The sequence below is a fragment of the Rhyacophila brunnea genome, unplaced genomic scaffold (assembly GCF_057557595.1).
Source record: "Rhyacophila brunnea isolate RB1 unplaced genomic scaffold, BYU_Rbru_1.0 scaffold_3, whole genome shotgun sequence".
Lineage (NCBI taxonomy): Eukaryota > Metazoa > Arthropoda > Insecta > Trichoptera > Rhyacophilidae > Rhyacophila > Rhyacophila brunnea.
The window spans coordinates 40,104,815-40,124,267 of NW_028232965.1; positions in this window are offsets into that span (position 1 = coordinate 40,104,815).

A 19,453-nucleotide genomic window follows, 5' to 3' on the forward strand; every position below is an offset into this window, starting at 1 on the left:
TCTAGTAGTGTACAGGACTGGATGATTACTGATTTAATTGGAATATACCGTGAATATTCAAATTTATAAAAGATACATTACATTGGTAAAACGAAGTGATCTGTACATAATAATTATTGTTTTGTAATAGTAATGTTATTATAATTCAATATCACAGTGACAGCTTTTATAAAAAGCTTGAAAAGAAAAGTGCGTGGTAAATCATTCGGACAAACATATTATGTTAACATGATTTATGATTATTTTAATAAATTTATATTTGAAATACAGTATAATTCATTTTACAAAACAAAATATCTGCTATTTTTAAAGTAGGTATCACGTGTAAATATTATAACATACACATTTATTTTAGTCTATCACTGCCCTCGTAAAATGAATACAAAGTATATACCTAGTTTTAATTTAAACATAGCATCTTTGAACAACATCTGTTCTGCCCATGATGGCCGAGCGGTAACGTATGGGCTTATTATCGAGGTTCAATTCTGATAAATTCTCCTATTGTTTTTTTCGACGTATGTTTGGACTCATAAGATGTACCTAATAGGTTAAGCGAGTGGTTAATATCCATTTCTTGTAAAAATAAAAATTTGTTAATAAGACTTAAACTCTGTGGAGGGCCCTTATAATCTACTTAGGAATAAACATGGTGATTTAATTTGACGTAATGTAAACAATTATAGCACACATTATGGCGAATTAAAGTATTACAGTCAATGAAATGTCATTGATTACAGTAAATGACATATTAAATGGACAACTCACTTCATATCGGCGCGCATGAGAAATTGTGCATGAAAGTCATTCGCAGATGTATAGGTAGACGTCACGTGACGATATGACGTATCCATTTCCATTATGCGATACAAGCTTCGAGAATTTATAGTAATATAACCTTTAATGTAATGGCGAATTAGTGTCATTATTCATTACCTTAGAATCAGATTCTAGGTTACTTACGACTTCTCGGAGATTAGACGCATGTGAGCCCAGCGCATCACAGGCGTTTGTAAAATGGTTTCTGTCATTCAATTGCATTGAATAAACATTCATGAATATCTTAAAATGGCATTTTATCAATAATAAATAATACTAACACATGAAAAATGATATCCCATCTTTCTTGGAGTGCTTAGTAGATTTTTTTAACAATGTTTAACTAGGCACATTGGCATTTTGTAACACAACAATAACGGCGGAGTCGAAACCTGACAGTCAGAAATTTTGTATGGGCATACCCAGCGGTCTCGCCAGACCGCTTGCAAGCAGAATGTTCATTTTAGCGTAGGATACCGAAATTAAAATATGAATTTCGCCATCCGGCAGACCCGACACAAAGTGAGTGTCATTTTATTTTCCAGATGCTTCGTCCATATTAATGTCATTGATTACAGTATGTTCAAAAAGTTATTATAGTGATACTTTTGATTGAATTACGCAACATGCAATTTAATAATTATGAATCAATGCGTATTTGAAAATTATTTATTTATTCAATGTTAAAATGTAATATGAATCTTTTAAACTAATTTTTATTCTTAATTCCATATTTTCTTGATCGTTTACATCACTGAAATATAGTCTGATAAGTATTAATTCTCGAAAAATAATAGATCTAATACTTTTTTTTATTAAATTTGAAACACAACTATTGAAGATATTCGTATATAATTATACAAATCATTTTTTTTATATTTTCGTGTTTATTTAAAAATAATATTATGAATGATATTTACATTTACACCTTGCGGTTATATAATTAGTTGTCTAAATCAACCAGATTATTTTATCGACGAGTGAGTTAAACGTGATAATATATGACGTATAACTACGTCTGTGGTAGCCTCTACGTGTCTACGGCCTACGCGGGTCTCCGCCATTTTCACATCTCGTCACCGCTACGCCGTAGGCCGGGCTGGCTGCGAATGAACCAAGGGAACAATAAAAATGAGGGGGCGCTTCCTGCGAACTTTCCAACTCCGACAATCAGATCACATCATAAGGAGGAGTATAGAATATGATAAAATACTTGCATTGTTTAGATGAGACCTGACAATATAACAAAAGAAAATCGGACATAAAACCCATTTAGCTTTCGGTTCTTTTACATTATACTTTTAATTCATAAACTAGTAATACATATTTTTTATTTATCTAAGTTATGTAAAAACACATTATTATTATTAGTCACTCACGGTGTTCGTATTGGTAGAGTGGCTGTCCAAGGTTTAAGCAAAAAATGTATATTGTGCTTTTCCAAATGCCATACCAAATAAAAAATCCCTAGAAAATTCTTAATAATATACCTTTAATAATAATAAAAAAATCTTAATAGCTATAGGTACAAATAAAATAATATTCTCTTATTTTATATATAAATGTCGCACATGTCGTTGGGCGAATAAACAACCGCTGGATAAAAGTGTAGGCATAACGTGGTGTCTAAGGGGCACTAAACGCTTACGCCCTAAAATCCACTGGATTGACGAGCTTATAAAGTTCGGAGGATGTACGTGGCAGCAAAAACTAAGGACCGAGAATAATGGAGAAAGCAAAGGGAGGCTTTCATCCAGCAGTCGATTGACCCCGGCTGACGATGACCACGATACATACATCGGAAAATAACACGGTTAATAATTTATCTTAGTGCGAAGGATGCAATCGATTTTGAGAAAAAAAATGTCAAAAGTGGCTCTAAATTGGATAAAAAAACATGTAACTCCTTTCTGTCATCATTCTGAAATCGTTTCCGTTTTTTAATTTATTTCCTTCAGTAATGAGAAATGGGAATCGGACAACTGGACGCCAGGACAATTGGACACCGCAATGTCGTAGACACGTACGTAAACAGAACGTAGACGATGAATTTTAATTAGTTTCTATTTACTACTTAGTTGTTTTAATTAATTTTACTATTAACATAATTTTTTTTTATTGCGGATTGAGAATTACCATGCCTAAGGCTTTGTATAAAAAAAAACTCTTTTTTCGTTGGAAAATATGGTACATGTTCAAACACGCGTGTTAACATGATCTTACTCCCTTCTGTATTTATAGTTTGTCAATTTATGGCTACGGCCGTATGTTGTAGCTTAACTACGGGGAAATTCCAATATAAATGGCGTATTTCAAAAAAATACTACCTTATTCTTAGGTCAATAATTATTATAAAACAATCATTATTCGTAAGATGTTTTATCACATTTGAATGGTCAAAGACATAGCTTATAATCAGTATCTTTAATAAAATTATCTTCAAATGTGTTAATCGTGCCCATTTTTTAAATAATATAATTATTAATACCTAATTCTTGTCAAATTTGGGATCACAGAGGATTTGTATCGTAAATATTTCACTATATAATGTTAAAATTAATTTTACTAATGGTTTTGTTAATACGTTTACAAATTAATAAACCTAAAAAATCCTAACACCACTGCACATGGATGTACTGAAATATGACTATATTCTAAAAGATTACATCGAGAGGATTAAAAGAATACTATTTTATGTAATAAAAATACTTTATGCAGTCATCAAACGTTTAAAATAAATATAAAGGATAATAAGGCTTCAAAATTATATAAATAGATTGGCTGACCCGACAAACGTTGTTCTGCCATATTATAAATTATTTCTAGTGAATATTTTGGTTGTTAAATAAAAAAAATAACGAATGTATCGTAACTGTGTGGGGATGGGATCTATGACATAAAGAGAAATAGAGCGCTGTAGACGATGACCGCCGATAAAAACAAAAAACATCAACCATTCATTTTCTCAATTCAAAATGAGTCTGTGACAGGATCTCGTTGTTTAATGTTTATGCAATATCTGTCTTGTCCCTTCCAGAAAATTAGCGGATATTGGAGAGCGTCGTATGAACAGTGTGTGTCAGCGATGAACTCCAGATTATTGTTTCTTCTTTGAATCACGATTTCTCGCGTCGATGTGCGGTCGCCAACCATGATTTCAGCAATGTCGTCAACAACATGCGCATTGAATCAACGTACGTGCTCTCCGGCTGGTGTTTTATCAGGATTGATGACAATAGCGTGATTCTCACTTTGCAATTCGTGCATGTGTGCTTTGAAGAATTTCAATAATTCATTGTGCTCATTTAACAGGGCGTGTAGTTTGCCGACGATGCGCCTGGCATCAGGCGAATTGAGGCTATTGTAGCCACAACGTGCATCTACATGATTGATGTCCTCACCGCCCATGAAGTAGATTTGTAAAAAATTATGTGGTTCGTTTGGCATTGGCAGCAATGAGCCTACTTTGTGGTATACTTGGCCTTTGATTTTGAACGTAGAATGGAATTGTTGACCATTTGCCGCAATATTGTGAACTATTTCTGTTGCTCCGAACGAAGTCATTTGGAAGCTTGGATTGAAAGTGCGAATGGACTTCAGGAACAGGTTTGAATCTGGAACCGTGCCGATGAGCAAGCCGTTTAATGGTTCTGGTGGTATCTCAATTTCTGGTAGTTGCACTTTTCCTGATGCGCAACACATCCCGGCTGACTCATGTTTGAATGTGAGCGCATGACAATGGGGACATTCTTTGTCCATAGCACCAATCAGCACTTTCGGATGAGCGGAATATTCAATATCTGGCTCGTACTCGAATGCGAAACGAAGGAACGAAGCGGATGTAAATGTTCGATGTACTTGTTGGCGTTGTCGGTCATTTGCTCTGCGTGTGTTAACTACGAACCGGCGCGCTTGGCTCCGTTCCAATTGTCGTTGTTGATTTCGTTCAGCTCGTGCCTCTTGTGATTGGGGTGCACGCACGTTTTTGTTATCTTGTTGGATTTGTTCGTCTGTTCTTTCTGCTCTACTATTTCGCATGTTTGTTGCTTTACACTTTTTGTTTGTTTGTTTGTAATACACGCACATAAAAATAAATAAATTAAAATAAATCGTACAAAATTTTTCACGCACTGCGTTGTGATATGCCGAATGAAATGTCAAAGTGACGCGACGCTTCTCTTGAAATCTTCTCGGACGTAGTGCCATCTGTCATTCAACAACATAAATAATTTCGTTCTGTTTGAAATACGAACGACGATTAAATTTGTTCATACAGAAATAATAAAATCGCGATTAAAAAATGGGAGGGTGGGGGTAGGAGGGTGAAAATTTGGGGTTATAGGTATTTTTTATGCCAAATAATTAAAAAAATACAAAAAAAAATTGTCAAAAAAATAAAAGAAAATTTTTCTGGATAGAGATACTCTAATCACCTAGCGGTATGAAATATACTTGTTGACCTATTCTTATATCTAACAAATATATATTAAAAAAATCATAAAAATCGGTCGAGCTATTTCGGAGGAGTTCGACCACAAACATCGTGACACGAGATTTTTATATATATAGAGATTATCTACAACGTTTAAGGAATGTCCAGAGGTATATGCTCTGAAAATACCATAAAATTCCATTTTGACATACGTTGGGCTTATAGGCCCTTAATAATCAAGCAATGTAAAATACTACAAAGAGGTTTCTTATTGTCTGAAACATTTCTGACAAATTTTTAATTTGTTTGAGCGATCGTCTATGCTGGGAAGAATTCAGACTTATTTCGCGGTACACAATTTGGTATATACTGGTATACAATAATAGAATGTGTGTAGTTAGGTACTTATATTATATAAGTAAACCTTTGTAGACTCTACAGTTATAATATAACTTGTCTTGTACAAAAGAATTCTATAAATTCTCTATTTATCACTGTACAAGAGTATATCTATATAAGTATATATAGCATTTCATTATGTCTACGAAAACAATTTCTTTAGCAATACGTGGGTACATTATCATCCTGTTAACATGAAACACAACAGAGAATTGCTATACGTCCATAATATTGTTATATTTCTCTAGTGGGTAGTATCTAAAGTTCATCTGGGTAGCAGTATTATATTGCTTACCAAAGAAAACCCTCTGTATAGAATTCGTTTCCGTTCAATTGAGACTACAATAGGAATAAAGAATATTGTCAAACAATGGAACTAATGTTAATATTTTTATAAGTACTTACTAAGTTTATAATAAACTAGCAATGGGCCCGTTACTTCGTTCGCGTGAATTGTGAAACAAAAAAAAATGTACATATATTATTTTGAAAAAAACACTTTCTGATATAGTATATAATAACCAATAGAAAAAATCTTTTTTTGAAAAAAGTAAGTCACCCCGACGGGGATTCTTTTGGTTATTATATACTATATCAGAAAGTGTTTTTTTCAAAATAATATATGTTCAATAATCAGAATGATATATTCTTAAATCTTGTGAATTATTCGTTGAATAAAAGAAATAGTTAATCAAAAAAAAATGTTTTTAAAAGCACGCCTAGGGACGTTTAAATACTTCGATAATCTCGATACTTTGGTATTTATATTTTTCTTTCTATAACGATACCGTATAAATACATTTTTTGATAGCGATACGGATTTTGCGTTTTTTTTTTCAGAAATAAATCTCTCGCTGACAAGTAGGTATCATATTTTGATACCGATACTTTAATACTTTTATTTTTATATGTCGTTCCTACGCATACCTCACCACTCCACCGCGACTATCTGATCACTATTATTATTGCAGTCCCCGTAATATTTTTCTGGCTTTGCTTTGGTTTGCGTAATGGTTTTTTTTCACGTAAAAAATAATGTTTCATCAACACTCGAAATTCACATGTTTTTCCATTTTTACAAAAATACGAGAGGTTGTATGCTTTCAATGGCTGTTTAAAATTTGCCTGAAAATTTTAATGTACCCTATTAACATAATACTTATGGTACTTGACACATGTGAGATATGCGATTGTGATTTAATTAAATAAATAGTACCTGACTTTAAAATTAAAATTTGAAAATACTCCCAAGTGATAGATAACTTTTAGAATACATATTATATTTCCGATCATGTCCGACCCTAATAAGATCATATCGGCCTCCACAGAGTGGAGATTTATATTAACAGATTTTGTTTTTACGAGAAATGGATGTCAGCCACTTGCTCAACCTATTATGTCCATACTCTGGCTCTACACAAATTGAAAAACAATATGCGTACTTGAGACCCACGACATACTACCCTTGTATTATTCTATTTTATTTACTATTTTGCCTTTCTATAAGTTACTACTATTAAGTACTATTTTACAAACATCCCATTAATGTGAGCAATCAGATTTTGTTACCACTATGGTAAATGAATAAATATCTAACAATCAATTTATTAAGACGTTGTTTGTTTACTCGTGTTTCCGATATGAAATACAAATTGCACACAGTTTATGGGTTTATGTATTATACCGAAAATACATTAACGGTATTATTAGCACAACAAAATGGCCACAATGTGTTGTGACATGCTCTGGTCATATAGACAAGTTTGACGTAATAAATTTTCCATGGAAGACGGTCACGATCGATTCTCATAAAGTATGACATTTTATTATTATTAAGAGTAAACAAACGAATTTCTGGCATGTTCAGAATTTTAGTCAACTATGTTGCAAATGTAAATTTTTCAGTTGAACAAAATAACATACTCATACTGCCTTGCTCTGGATAGATTTACAGGTATTTACTGTAGCGTAACGAATAAGAAGTACCCTTCTAAATTGTGCTGGGTGCGTTACAGGAAGAACTTACTAAGACAGTGTCTGTGAAAAATGCCTACTTTATATAATAATGCTTGATTTCTTATTTGACTTATAATATTATTATTTCAGTCATGTCTAGATATATGTATGTAAAGAAGTCATCTCTTTACTGTCAATATGATGCCAGAAATATACTTATAGTCCACAGTAATAATTCACAATCCCACCAGAAATATAAAGTTGTAATTTGGCGTACCTACTTACAAAGTTTTCATCATCATCATCAGGGGCGCGACAACCCGGTGTGGGTCCCGGCCTCCTCCAACAGCTTCCTCCACCTGTCCCTATCCAGTGTGGCCGCTTTCCAATACGGCAGTCACTGGCAGCTCCATCTAACCAGCGAATCTTTAGCCTCCCTCTTCTTCTACGTCCTATTGGATTGCTGGACATCACTCTCTTTGCCGGTTCATTGTCATTCATACGGTGCACATGACCTAGCCATCGCAGTCTCCCAATCTTAATTGATTGAACTGCGCTGCAATCTTCGTACAGCCCGTAGAGGTCAGCATTATATCTTCTCCTCCAATTGGTGCCATCCCTGATCAGTCCATATATACGGCGGAGAATTTTTCTTTCAAAGATGTTCAGCGCTCGTTCATTTCGCAGAGTTAATGTCCAGGTTTCCAATGCGTAGGTGAGCACTGGCTTTACAAGTGTCTTGTAAAGAGTGCTTTTAGTTCGACGAGATAGTAAGCGGGACTTAAAATGTCTTAACAGACCAAAGTAGCATTTATTCGCAGACATGATTCTCTTGTTGATTTCTTCTGTAATAGCATTATGTCGAGTTACAAGAGATCCAAGGTATATGAAACTTACAAAGTTTTACTCGTAGATTAATAAATTTTGGATTTTCAATGTCTTTATGCACTGTATTCCGTGTTATTGTGAATTGTTTATATGTGAATGTGCATATTGCCTGAAGATGTCGAAAGGCGAATCTCTGATCGAAAAAATGATTCAAATAGAATAATAAAAAATTTAAATCAACAAGCATTTAAGTAACTTATTGTTAGTGTTATTTATGTAAGTATTTAATAAATATGTGCATTTTATATAATAGACGCGATGTTTAAAATTCTTTCTTATATTAATATTATGTCACCAAGAAGTGAATATTCTCGTGCATAATATTCATTGTTTGTTCATAAAATTAAATCTATCAAAGACAAGAATTATTAAAAATATGCATAATAACAGTATTTTCAGTGTTATTGGTTACTGTGTATCGTTGTTTCTACTTCAAAGAAAAACAATTTAAAAACTTATAAACTCTTGTCTCCCTAATTTATTTTCTTAAACTAAGATTGTCAAAACAAGATATTCGTTTATCATTTTCGGCATTAAAATGCACTGTTGGTCTGGTAAAACTTATCCATTACCCACTATCTTCCCCAAAATCCCTCCATTGTCTTCGCCCCGAGGGTGCTGTTCTTCTTTTTATGCGGTGCAGCCACCTCATTTTAGTTCTGCTAACCCTCCTTTTTCATTCTGGTACAATTAAGATGAGCCCCTTGTGTGGTTGGAAGATTTCCATCCTTAAAACATGAAATTCCCAACGCACTCGTCCCACTGTCGCCATGTGAAGTGACTGAACGAACATTGTACAACGTATACAGTTCATGGCTGTACCTTATGCACCGCACCATATTGTAACATCGTTGTAAACTGTATTGTATCAACTGAATGTCCATTTTGAGGTTAGCTAACACCTGTCAACAAACTATCAAATCATACTATCACAAACAAACAATCGACCATTGCCTGATGCCCAAGCACGAATCAAATCGTGAAAATACCTTTTAATAAAATTCTTCCGTTATCATATTGTAGTTCTAAATTTTTTTTGGGCATAGTAAATGGATATGAACGTCATTGTAGTTATTGATTGGTGGTATATTTTTATATAATCAATGACATTTTGACACATTTGGTTAATTTGATTAGTTGCAAAAAACACCACCGGAGCGCCACTATCTAATTTGCCCAATGCATTAACTAGGCAGAAAAATTACTGCGGAATTCACGCATCCGACAGATATTTTGCTTAATTCATGAATAAGGCAGCGGGCTTGCATTTTTCATGAAATATGCAAAATTTTGCCGATTTCATGTAATACGCAATTTCACACATTCGGCGTAACATATACACAAACCAATAACTTCTTTCAGTAATATTATATATGCAAAGGAATGTTAAAACCGATATGTACGTAAGGTTACATGTATGTAAGGTTACATAGCATATCGGGATATATTATATTGTTACATGACATTTGTTCAAAATACTAATAAAATTATAAAGGAAAATTGCCAGGAACGATCAGGCCGATTCACGAATGGCAGAAAATTATCCAAATTTAAATTTTCATCAATCGGCTTTTTACTGACTTTTAATTTGTACGATTTAAAAACAATACATAACATTTTTTATGTACGACATAATTTTAAAATAGAGAATTGGTTACTCAGGCGAATCCTCACATCCTGAATTTTCTTTCCAAACGTCTTTAGTAGATTTCAAGGCTGGCGGTCTTCTGTTGTCAAGTGCCAATCCTGGCTACCAATACATTAGCTGGACATCATAAATCATAAACAATTTGGCTTTACCTTTTAGGGTTTTCATAAAAGCTTTAAACATCTGTTTGCACGGCTTGGCTCAAAGGGCTTGCAACGTCACGGTAAGAGGAACTAAGCCGCAATTTAAAGCGCGGGAATCTACATTTTCGCCTTCTATCACTCTTGCAGCAGAAATAAGAAAAAATTATTACCCCCTTCAAAATCACAATTAAATCACATTATATTACAACTGAATATACATATTTTTTTTCATATTTTCACGACTCAGCTGCTATGTGATGCCATCGACCAATATTCACTCCGCGATGGACGCATTGGACCTACCTACAACATATAATTATTGACTATGGATATAGGTACTCTGTTCGACTGAGTTGAGTAATGCATGAGTTTTTTGCATATTTTTCTATAACTTCAATTACTGGTAAAACTACCTGTACACAAATTAATAATAAAATAAATACGGCTGATTGAGGATTCTCGGTAGAAATTAATTTTAGATTTTAACCTAATGTACATAATGTATAATACAGGAGACATTTGGTAGATTTCGGTCCTCAGTTGATTATATTCTGCGATATTAAATTTGAAAGTATAAATAATTTGATTCTATCGTATAATCGAATTCAATAACAATACAGTTAGTATACGATCGCCACTCCCCAGTGTGTCAAGGAAATGAGATACCCCTGAAGCGAATATAATAATATTTGAGGGAACTTGGTGGGATTACAGTTTGGGGGATGAAAGATTTTATAACCCTGTAAAGCCTTTCCATTGTTTTGGTCCGTCACGTCTCATCTTTGACCCACATCATAAATTTACTATACACCGCAGGATATTTTGGAAAACAGCTGAATATAGTTTAATAGATATTTTTAATTAATTCTCTCCATAATTTATTATACATCTATTTCAATATTGTCACAATGCGTAGATATCGATAGATTGATATTACTGTGTATTTATGAAAAAGTGACGGACATACTATCATGCGTCAAGATGAAGACTTGTAGGTATGTCATATTAATATGGATAGATAAACGCTGAACAAATCGCATCATCCAGTGATATCCATGATATACCCACTAAACGCAAGATGTAGCAGTTAAGGTGAACATTTCAGGTACGGTTAGGGCATGGGTAAATTTTTCCAGGGGGATGTCTACATGTCCTACGGTCATTAATCTGCCACGCCACCGCCATTTTTAGATTAATAAAGCCTGAGCATAACATTTTGCACAAGCAACGAGTGGTCCACTTGTCAGCTGTCAAAATCAGATCCCAGATTGCTTGACATATTGATTCGACCTTTCTCGTTTCAAATTGAATTATAAAAAATTCTCACATCAGTATTATTTATAAATAATATACATTCCTGTTATTCATCAGCTGTCAAAGTTAGACTAGTCCTTCACACAAAAACCGGTGGTAATATCGATTTCCAAAAAATATGTAGAATTGATATATGCATGTATGCAATGTATCGGCTTTCTACTTGAGTTGGCAATGGTCACGCCCAAATATATATAAATACGTACTAAGTATGATAATAATAATAATCACTTACTTATGCGTATAGGTATATAAACATTACATTCATATCAGCAATGGTATAAACATAGTGTGCTTCTTTTTGTAATATAATAAGTTACATATAGAAACAAACACTACTCAATCAATGTAGCTATAGGCCCATGATCATAAATTAGCATAACGGCAAAATGTTTAACTAGCTACCCCCTCCAATTTCGTATCCGGAAATTTGTACGTAAACAGTTCGTCGCAGGATACTTATTCGTGCGCCGCAGTACGTGAAACATGAGTTCGTGTAACATTTAATCAAATGACGAGTTCTTCGTTGCACATTTCACCGTGGAGTATATTTTGTACGTATGCTACAACATGTGGCGAATTTTATGAGATGTCTTTACTAGGTTAGGTTAGGGTTAATCTAATTGGAACAGTAGTATTTGCAAACTATTGCCGCATTTTGTAAGATACGTACAAATGTATTCCACGGTGAAATGTTCAACGAAGAACACGTCATTTGATAAAATGTTATACGAACTCATATTTCATGTACTGCGGCGCACAAATAAGTGTCCCACGATGAACTGCATAAGTACAACTTACATGTAACCCTCCAATTCCACCACACGTGGTTTCCGCTTTTAAATGTCAGCGTCCACAGTGTGTCTATGTCCATTCTGTAGGTAAAGTGTTGTCATGGTATAAATTTTTCCCCGCATTCTGGAAAGTACTGTTGAGTATTTATTTGGTCAGGCGTCGAGAGAAAAACTCTAAAATGGCTGAATTAGTTACACTAACCAAAGACGTTATTAAAACCAGAGCAGTAAAAGAATGGAAGAAAAAATGGCAGCATATAATCAACCTGAAAAAAGAATATATGAAAAATACTATTTGTATTACAAATGTGTGCAGTTGTAGTCTGTTTTGAGTACCTAGGTATTGTCCAGTGTCGTGCAGTCCTTCAATGCTGTAGGTAGATGCTAAACATCTCCAGAAATAATGGATAAAGTACCGCGGAATAATATTATATAAGTAGATGTTTACTATGCAATAAAATGCTTTTTTTTACTTTACTTATAAAGGTTTTATATTGTTAATAATATGGAAACATTTTTAAATATATCAGAGCTATCACTGCTGGAATACCACACAATTTAATGCTTCATCATCGGCTCAACAAGAATAAATTAGTAACTAAACCGTATAGATAATATTATAATAGTGTCGGAAATAGTAGGTATACACCTATATGTATTTTTTTCAACAGCATCCATAATAGCTAAATTCACCGCACGGCACTATTATTGTCAGGCGCATTGACAGTTTACATTTTATTCTGCCATATATACTTACCAATATTTCATATATTAGAATTTATAATTAACTATTTCTTTTATTCAACGAATAATTCACAAGATTTAAGAATGTACCATTCTAATTACTGAACATACATAATTTTACATAAACATACATTAACATAAACAAAAACCAATTGCCAAAGTAGCTTGATTTGGAAGAGCGATGATGAGCAGGTATTAAAAAGGCCAATAGTTAAAATTTGTCGCAATTAGTATGTCACCTTGTAGCATAGAGGTAATGCACGGACGGGGCGTAAACAAAGGAGATGCAGCGTTTGATTCACTGCCGGGGCGACTTACTTTTTTCAAAAAAGATTTTTTCTATCGGTAATAATAAACGTATTTTCACAGAAGTGTTTTTCAAAATTATGTATATTAGTATTTAATCTTGAAAATTGATTAAGAAACTCAGAATTACTACAGACCAGTGATGATAATATATATGAGGAGTATAATTACAAAAAGCGACAAGTCCACAATTCAATATTTTCTGGAATCAACGTTTTTGTGTTTCAAGCTTCAATTATTTGTATTAACATAAGATTATTTTTTCCGTGAATAAGAACCAAATTGCAATTTGTCTCAGCCGATAAACTATTAAATGTAATAAATATAGGCAAAATAAAATTGGACGTAGCGCTATTTGTACCTCACTTTTAAATTTATTCCGCACAAGGCACATATTTTCGTGGCACTATCATGAGTTTACCAGATGCTACAGCATGGGAGACGCGCTTTTAAATATTGAATGTTCCCTTATTGGTTGACTTAAACACGCGCGAAATCAACCAAGCTTGAAATATTATGAAACACGGACTTGGCGCTTTTTGTAATAAATCGAGACTTAAAATATTTTTTTTCGTAGGGTAATGTCGCGTTTTGGAATTTATAGATTAATACATATTGTGTAAAATTATACAAAGAATACGTGGGTATTTTTTTCTCGATTTTGACCAAATGTGGACTTATCGCTTTTTGGAATTAGAAGCCTCATGTACAAATTAATCATCATAAATAAACCTTCATACTGAGGACTTCAATTGATACACCATAATATATTTGATGAAAAATAATGATATGTTATATATAATAATCATTTACCATAATATTATTTTATTAATATTTGACTCAATTCATGATGATTAATTTAAACACATTTTGCTGTAATTCTTCGGCTGATAGAAAAGTAAATTACCTAGAGGTTATATTAATAGACGTTTTTTACGAGAAATGGTTGTCAGCTATTTGTTTTACCTATTATATCACTGTAATGAATCAAACACTAATTGAAAAAAAGAACATTGTAGCTTTTGACCTTGATATATATACCTATGAGCGTTCTACTAACCATGCCACTGTGAGTGGGAAAAAATATAAATTAATTGATAAATAATGAATATAAATGAAGAAATAATAATAAAATTATTTCCAGGAACATCATAATTTTTGTGTATGTCCTTCATCCCTTCATTATTCATAGTGACAAGGGTCGTTTGTAATACGGTGCGCGCTGCCAATCGGTATCGATATTTTAACACTGCAGCCCTCCGGAGAACTCTAATGCTCAACGCTGTATCTACTCTGTTACCATTATAATGATTTTATTGCCAGATCCATTTATTCGAAGGCTGACGCTGTCAAATAATGTCACTTTGCTGTGATCAATCATCATTATCACACACTTTCCATTATTAAGTGCACGAAGGTCTTCATCAAGCGACGGAAAGGTGTCAAGAAGTCAATTTAAAGCACCCTGCACATAAAAATTCAGACAGCAACATAATCTAAACTCATAAAATGTCAATAAAGTATCATTCACACTCACGTGCGCTACTTCTTAATTCACCGAGTCTAAACGTCAAAAAATATCATTGTCAAAATATTCAAACCGGATAATCGTTATTATACATCAGTTGAATAACAGTATAATTGGCACTTGTACATTAATATTCGGTACATCCATAAATTAAAAGTGTATCAATAAAGTGTTTCAATTATTGGAACGAACGTCATATCTTAAGATACGACAGTCCCAGAAATACCCGACCTGATGTATAGATAGCAGTTGTTGTTTAAAAATATTGATTATGATAGAAATTACCAACCTTATAAAGCCTAAGTTTGAAGTTTGACGACGCTACGTTGTTCAGTAATTATTTGGCAGCCATCAACAGTGAACGCTCTCAGTGAATTTGTAAACATGGACAAAATTTGTCATAGTTATGTGATACAATACTTTCATTTGAAAGGCTTCAGTCCAACCAATATCAAAGCGGCGCTAGATTCTACTATGGGGATTTCTACTACTTTGTTTACAATAGTAATATATTGGGTGGCTGAGTTTAAGCGAGCTCGGACGAGCTGCCAAGACGAACATCGCAGTGGTCGACCAAATGAGGTGACCACGCCAGAAATGGTGACGAAAATCCACAAAATGGTATTGGATGAACGTCGACTGAAATTGCGCAAGCTAGTAGACATGGTAAGCATTTCAAAAAGTCTTTTACATCACATATTGACTGAAAATTTAGACATGAGAAAGCTGTGCGCAAGGTGGGTGCCGCGATTACTCACAATGGAACAAAAAAAGCATCGTGAGGATGTTTCAATCGAGTGTTTGGCGAAGTTTTACAGCAATAAAGTAGAGTTTTTGCATCTAATCATAAACATAGATGAAACATGGGTCTATCACTTCACACATATTGTGATGAAAGAATAGTCAAAACAATCGACTGAAAGGGGAGAATCGGCTCCAAAGAAGGCGAAGACAGTTCCATCTGCAGGCAAGGTCATGGCGTCAGTTTTTTGGGATGCGCATGGGGTATCTTTCATTGATTATCTTCAGAGAGGAAAATCAATCAAGAGCGTGTATTATGCAAACTTATTGCAGCGTTTGAGTGATGAAATCAAGAAAAAACAACTGCATTTGGCGAAAAATAAAGTTTCGTTTCATCAGGACAATTCATCTGTTCACACATCCGTTATCGCGATGGCCAAAATCAATGAGTTAAAGTTCGAATTGCTTCCTCACGCACCCTATTCGCCAGATTTAGCCCCCTCGGATTATTTTCTGTTTCCAAACTTGAAAAAATGGCTCGGTGGTAAAAGATTTGCCAACAATGAAGAGGTGGAGTCTGCGGTTGATGGCTATTTTAAGGAGCACGATGATTCTCACTATAAACAGGGTATCGAAGCTATTGAACATCGCTGGGAAAAGTGTATCGACCTAAAAGGAGACTACGTAGAGAAATAAAAATATTTTTTCCAATTTCCAAATTTTTTGGTTTTTCTTTATTAGGTCGGGTACTTCTGGGACTACCCTCGTATGAGATGATATTTCGTTATGATCTCTGTATATTATCACTTTTGTGTGATCAGACAGGCCGATGTGGCCGCTGTTTCAACTAAAAATGATTCGCGCGCTATAAATAGTATAGATTTTGTGGGTGGTGGTGACGATTTTTTTAACTGCACTTTTTATCGATGTGCATGCTGAGCATCTTCCAACTTTGTTGCAAACAACGTCAGCTGGCTTTTCAACAATCAATGTGATTACATTACAGTTACGTGTGATACCTATGTTAAATCGACGAGTTGCTGTGACGTCGAGTTTTTTTTATGTATGGCATCTTTCATTAAATTACAGCACTGTATTCGTTTTCTTCCGTATCTTAAAGGTATACGATATTATATCTATAACTAGGTACATCAATACGGTATTTTTTTATGAATAATTTAATTGCAATACAATATGAAAAATGCATGTTTACTAATATACAGGTTCCAAATACGATATCACAGGATTTTTAAATTGTCAAAGAGATAATGATTCCTCTTGCCGTTTCTTTTTGTATTGATTAAATTTTATTCGCTCTCCTACCCGTTAAATATTCGACAATTAATATAAGTCAGTCACTTGAATGTCGGTTTATAACAAATTAGATTTATAAGTTTTGAGTTAATTTAGTTTAAAAAATTGAAGCTTAAGGGGGGACATGCTCGTCGAAGGTCAAAATTGAGTTTTTATTGTATTTTCAAACCATGATCCTGGACACTCCTTAAACGTTGTAGATAATCTATTTATATAATTTTGAAGCCTTATTATCCTTTATAGTTATTTTAAACATTTGATGACTGCATGAAGTATTTTTGTTACATAAAATAGTATTCTTTTAAACCTCTCGCTCTAATGTTTTAGAATATAGTCATATTTCGGTACAGAACTGTGCAGTGGTGTTAAGATTTTTTACATTTATTAATTTTTAAACGCATTTATAAAACCATTAGCATAATTTATTACGAGATAATTTTTGTAAAATATTCACCATAAAAAATTATTTTGATAATCTCTGTGATCCCAAATTTGACAAGAATTAGGCATTTTATTATTCAAAAAATCAGCAAGATTAACACATTTGAAGATAAATCTAAAGATATTTATTATAAGCTATGTCTTTGACCATTTAAGTGTGATAAAAATCTTATGAATAATGATTGCTTTATAATAATTATTGACCTAAGAATAAGGTAGTGTTTTTTTGAAATACGCCATTTCTTTTGTCATTCCCTAGTGGTTAAGCTACAACATACGGCCGTAGCCATAAAATGACAAACTATAATTAAAGTAGGGAGTAAAAGTATGTTAACGCGCGTGTTTGAACATGTACTTAACCGATTTTTTTTTTATTTTTTTTTAAACGGTACATGTTCAAACACGCGCGTTAATATCATTTTACTCCCTACTTCAATTATAGTTTGTCAATTTATGGCTACGGCCGTATGTTGTAGCTTAACCACTGGGGAATGACAAAATAAATGGCGTATTTCAAAAAAACACTACCTTATTCTTAGGTCAATAATTATTATAAAGCAATCATTATTCATAAGATGTTTATCACACTTGAATGGTCAAAGACATAGCTTATAATAAATATCTTTAGAATCATCTTGAAATGTGTTAATCTTGCCGATTTTTTGAATAATAAAATGCCTAATTCTTGTCAAATTTGGGATCACAGAGATTATCAATATAATTTTTTACCGTGAATATTTTACAAAAATTATCTCGTAATAAATTATGCTAATGGTTTTATAAATGCGTTTAAAAATTAATAAATGTAAAAAATCTTAACACCACTGCACAGTTATGTACCGAAATATGAATATATTCTAAAACATTAGAGCGAGAGGTTTAAAAGAATACTATTTTATGTAACAAAAATACTTCATGCAGTCATCAAATGTTTAAAATAACTATAAAGGATAATAAGGCTTCAAAATTATATAAATAGATCATCTACAACGTTTAAGGAGTGTCCAGGATCATGGTTTGAATTTACAATAAAAACTCAATTTTGACCTTCGACGAGCATGTCCCCCCTTAATATAAATAATATAGCAGTGTATAAATCCAACTAGCAGAGATCCAAACCACTATAAAGATCAAAACCACACAAGTCAATATTCATTTACAACAAGTTGAAAATACGGTATTAATTAGTCCCAATCTGACATGTAGATGGTATTGATAACTTAATCCCGATATAATACTGGTATTTTATGGTAATAGACCTATTTTGGGGACGATTTCTGTTTTCGATAGAACATGAAAAAGGCTTTTATAATTTTGGTATAGATACAATCAAGATACAATACAATATTGATACGTATTTTAGATTGTTATATAATATTCAAAATCATATTATATATGGTCATCATGGCTCCCACAAGGGGAGGCTGACAGGGCTCTAGTCTAGGGGCCCGGAGTCAGGAGGAGCATGGCGTGGTGGGTCAATCAGATATGTGAGATAAACACATATTGCAAATTCGCCCGCAAGTCGGCAATAATATTAACATTTTAAAATATTTAGTTATGTTATACAATTTTGTATTAATGTGTGTCGATTCTCTATAATTCAAGTGGATATATTAAAAAAAACAAGAATCGCTGAAAATACACTGCTACCCTTAATTTTATTTCGAACATCATTTGGAAAACGCTACTGCAAATCTTCACCACTGCCTTGTTAACCTTAGCGATTGGTAGGGGAGCCAAAATCATACATAGCCTAGTAGTACGCTTCATGATATGGGTGCCATGATGGTAATAGATTTAATGAAAATACTTAAAAAACTTAAACTTATAAAAGATATAAGTTAATACATATAAAAAAAATTAAAAAATCACTTTATTGGGGTTTAATTACAAAGGACAAAATTAATTAAATCAAATTTAGTTGTACACGTCCTGTATCTAAGTGTGTATATATTAATTGTATGTACATAGTGGACCTTTTGA